Source organism: Rhinopithecus bieti, unplaced genomic scaffold (genome assembly GCF_001698545.2).
Source record: "Rhinopithecus bieti isolate Rb0 unplaced genomic scaffold, ASM169854v2 scaffold_5021, whole genome shotgun sequence".
NCBI lineage: Eukaryota > Metazoa > Chordata > Mammalia > Primates > Cercopithecidae > Rhinopithecus > Rhinopithecus bieti.
The window spans coordinates 68,459-73,231 of record NW_016804553.1 but is presented as its reverse complement, the minus strand read 5'-3'; the positions used below and the strand labels follow the sequence as shown (position 1 = coordinate 73,231).

The window sequence follows — 4,773 nt, the reverse complement described above, 5'->3', positions numbered from 1 at the left end:
ATAATTTGAATATAATAACTCCTTGAAAGTTTAAATTAATTAATAGAAAGAAAAAAATTCACCTACTGGATATCAGGGTGGGTCAGAGCTCATATAAAATAACTTAGAATGGGCTCTAAATCCAAATTCAGAACAATTCCAAATGAAGAAAGCAATAGATATTTATTTTGAAGATTATTCAGATACGTTAATATTTAATTCTCAGAAATGTCTGTCCTTCCTTTATATAAACTCACTAAGTAGTTTACATAATTGTGAAAATTCTACACAAAAAATTCACACATTTACAAATAAATGTAAACATTTTAGAGGATAATTTGGTAATCTCTATCAAAATTTATAAAGGATGTGTATTCTTTGAGTCAGAAAAAATTGTCATAAGAAATTTTCTAAGTATACAAAATTATGTGCATTTGTTTGTGTATATATGTATATATATATGTATACTCACACATATATATTTAATTTCTAGCAGCATTGTTTTAGTGGAGAAAGGTCGATGACAATATAAATGTCCATTAGTATCAGAAGGGTTCAATTAATCATAGTTCACCTATACAATGCAATATTATGCAGCTACTCAAGTGGGTTATAACATTATCTATACATATACTGTCATCAAAAGTTGATACTATTATCAAGCCAGTAAAACAATTTATAACACAAAATACACATCATGATTCCAGTTAGGCAAATATGAGACGTGGAGATTTAATTGGTTAGAAGGATAGATAGATATAGGTGCTTGTACATACATTGGACCATCCTGAAAGTATATGCATATTCTAACATGGAGACTTCTGGAAAAAGGGTGGACTGGGATGTGAGGTATACTTACTTTCACTTTGTTGCCTATCTGAAAGTTTTTTAATAAGAAAATAAAACATAGGCATTTAGTATTTTTTTTTGAAAAAATACTAGCCTCAGCATTCCATTTTTGCAAGTGCCAGCATCAACAGCTATGGAGTCAGTGATCAATTATTTTGGTGGTTTGGTATACAAGGTCATGATCAAGCAACCCCTAAGTTCACTCTTTGTCTACAAAGTTAGATTAAGACATAATGTCAGGCAGGTTAAACACATATATAACAGGTCCTAGCATGTTCTTGACATTTCCAGATGCCACTGAAAAGCTCTATTTGAAAAGTTCAGTAGAAATGTAGAAGATATGGCATATTATAAGACCGTTACATCTTCCCATTTTCATAATGGAGTGGCAAATATTTGCCACAGGGGCATGTGGAAAGGTAGTAGAAAATCATAAATAACATACTACACTTACAGAAATATATATTGTTATTCAAACTCTGCCAGCTTCCAACTTTGCCATTGTTCATGTGCAAAACTGAGAGTAAGTAACAATGTTTCTGACATATTTGACAATAATTCAATGCATATAAGCAAGCACAAAAAGAGCATCCTAGGAGAAGAATTTTAAGCATATTGTAGCCTATCCCACTGAAATTCATAAAGTCATTTCTGAATGTGATTTCTCTTTTCTAATTTAGAGTCTCACAGGAATGGTAAAATTAACCTCAATCTTAATACTGATTTCATTGACTTTTAATTAAATCAAGTTTGAAGAAAATGACTTGATTTCCTGTTCATATGCATCACATCTGAGGAAATAGAAATATTTATACTCATGATTTAATATGGTCTGTCTAACTGATTGGTTCTCTTTTTTCTGGACATTTTTGGTGGTAAACATAGATGGAAAGCTAATACAAGAGGAGGAAAGAGTGGGTATCCAGGGCAAGTAATATCAAAGATTGAAATGAGAATGATTTTAAAGGAGGCATAGTGATGACAGTTATACTTTAAGTGTGGAAAAAAAACAGGAAAAGACTTCTAACTTATAGCATTTTAAAACTGATCCTTAACTAATTATTTGTATTTGCCAAAATGGATGTATAGGTACCTGTTGCTTTTCTCCACTCAGTTATTGATAGGCAGTCTCTAAAATGGCCTCAAAGATCTCTGCCTTCTGCAATTAACACCCTTACATAATCCCTTCTCCTTGACTGTGCAGTGGACCTAGTGACTTGCTTCTGATAAATAGAACATAGCCAAAGTGATCAAAAGTGATAGAAAGTTACTTCCCTAGATTAGGTAACAAAACACTCAGGCTTTCATTTTGCTTGGCTCTCTCACCTTGTTTCATTCTCTCGCATGCTTTCTCTCTTGGAGCCATTTCTCTTGGGCAGCCTACTGCCATCTTGGGAGTAGCTCTGTGGAGTGGTTCAAGTGGCAAGAAACTGATATCTCTAGTCAACAGCCATGCAAATTAGCTTGAAAGTGACTCTTTTAAAGACTGTCGACCGGGCGCGGTGGCTCAGGCCTGTAATCTCAACACTTTGGAGGGCCGAGGCAGGCGGATCACAAGGTCAGGAGATGGAGACCATCCTGGCTAACAGGGTGAAAACCCGTCTGTATTAAAAATACCAAAAGTTATCCCGGCGTGGTGGCAGGCGCCTGTAGTCCCAGCTACTTGGGAGGCTGAGGCAGAATGACGTGAACTTGGAAGGCAGAGCTTGCAGTGAGCCGAGACCTGCCCACTGCACTCCAGCCTGGGCCACACAGCTCACACCTGTAATCCCAGCACTTTGGGAGGCCGAGGCAGGTGGATCACAAGGTCAGGAGATCAAGACCATCCTGGCTAACATGGTGAAACCCCGTCTCTACTAAAAATACAAAAAAAAAAAAAAAAAATTAGCCAGGCGTGGTGGCAGGCACCTGTAGTCCCAGCTACTCCGGAGGCTGAGGCAGGAGAATGGTGTGAACCTGGGAGGCAGAGCTTGCAGTGAGCCGAGATCCCGCCACTGCACTCCAGCCTGGGCCACTGCACTCCAGCCTGGGCGACAGAGCAAGACTCTGTCTCCAAAAAAGTAACAAAAAAAAAGCCTGTCAAACTCCACCTCAGTGAGCTTGAAAGCAAATCCTCCTACACTGCAGCCATGTTAGAGACTCTCACCCAGCTAAACTAGGATCAAATCCATGACCAACAGAAACTGAAATGTTTGTCATTTTAAACCACTAAGTTTTAGGGCAACTTGTTATGCAGCAATAAAAAAAATAGAGCAGCAAATTTTTTCCCTGAAAGATTATGTTTAGTTTGAAGTTTTATGAGTCATCCCATTTTACATGTATGAGGAGAATGAGCTCCCTCTAACGTACAACATGGTGTCTATGGTTTATAACAGTGAATTGTATTCTTGAAATTTGCTAAGAGAGTAAGTAGGGACATTTAAGTCAGCTGAAGCTGTGCCCACAACAGCCCCTTCCCCCAGGTGCTCTGTCCCAGGGAGATGGGGGTTTTATCTATAAGTCCTTGACTGGGGCTGCTGCCTTTGTTTCAGAGATGCCCTGCCCAGATAGGAGGAATCTAGAGAGGCAGTCTGGCTGCAGCAGCCTTGTTGAGGTGTGGTGAGCTCTGCCCAGTTTGAACTTCCTGGCAGCTTTGTTTCCACCATGAGGGTAAAACCACCTACTCAAGCCTCAGCAATGGCAGGCGCCCCTCTCTCCACCAAGCTCCAGCATCCCAGGTCGACCTCAGACTGCTGTGCTGGCAGCTAGAATTTCAAGCCAGTGGATCTTAGCTTGCTGGGCTCTGTGGGGGTGTGACCCACCGAGCCAGACCACTTGGCTCCCTGGCTTCAGCCCACTTTCCAGGGGAGCGAATGGTTCTGTCTTGCTGGCTTTCCAGGTGCCACTGGGGTATGGGAAAAAAGAAAACTCCTGCAGCTAGCTAGCTCAGTGTCTGCCCAAATGGCTGCCCAGTTTTGTGCTTGAAACCGAGGATCCTGGTGGTGTAGGCACCTGAGGGAATCTCCTGGTCTGCGAGTTGCAAAGACCATGGGAAAAGCACAGAATCTGGGCCGGAGTGCACAGTTGCTCATGGCACAGCCCCTCATAACTTCCCTTGCCTGGGGGAGGGAAATTCCCCAACCCCTTGTGCTTCCAGGGTCAAGTGACACCCCACCCTGCTTCGGCTCACCCTCCTTGGGCTTCACCCACTGTCCAGTCCCAATGAGATGAACCGGGTACTTCAGTTGCAAGTGCAGAAATCACCCGCCTTCCGCCTCAATGTCGCTGGAAGCTGCAGACCGGAGGTGTTCCTATTCGGCTATCTTGTCAGCAGAAGAAGTCAGAATTGATCGTCAAAATCCCAAAGTTTTGGGTAACAACATTGGCCAACTGTCCACGGGTGTCTGTTACTCCTTGGGGAGGAGAACGAAGAGGCTCTGTATTATTTGACCAGTGACAGAATTTGGAGATATTAAATCAGGTTATAGAATAGATTTTTATTTTGATGAAAATCCTTACTTTGAAAATAAAGTTCTCTCTAAAGAATTTCATCTGAATGAGAGTGGTGATCCATCTTCAAAGTCCGCCAAAATCAAATGGAAATCTGGATAGGATCCGACAAAATGTTCAAGTCAAACGTAGAATAAAACCACTAGGAAGAGGCAGCATGAGGAACCAGAGAACTTCTTTACCTTGTTTACTGACCTTTCTGATGCAGGTAGTGATGAATTAGTAGAAGTCATCAAAGATGATATTTGGCCAAACCTATTACAGTACTACTTGGTTGCCAATATGGATGATGAAAAAGGAAAAGGAGAAGAAGATGATCATGATGATAAAGAGGAGGAAGGATTAGAAGACATTGATGAAGAAGGGGATGAGGATGAAGGTGAACAAGATGAAGATGATGAAGGGGAGGAAGGAGAGGAGGATGAAGGAGAAGATGACTAATAGAAAACTGATGGA

At 41.0% G+C, this 4,773-nt stretch overlaps 1 pseudogene; it reads left to right on the top strand.

Moving 5' to 3' along the window:
* Window positions 1-2,687: 2,687 nt before the first annotated feature.
* On the top strand, window positions 2,688-4,758 carry LOC108527708 (protein SET-like; annotated as a pseudogene).
* The last annotated feature ends 15 nt before the right edge of the window (window positions 4,759-4,773 follow it).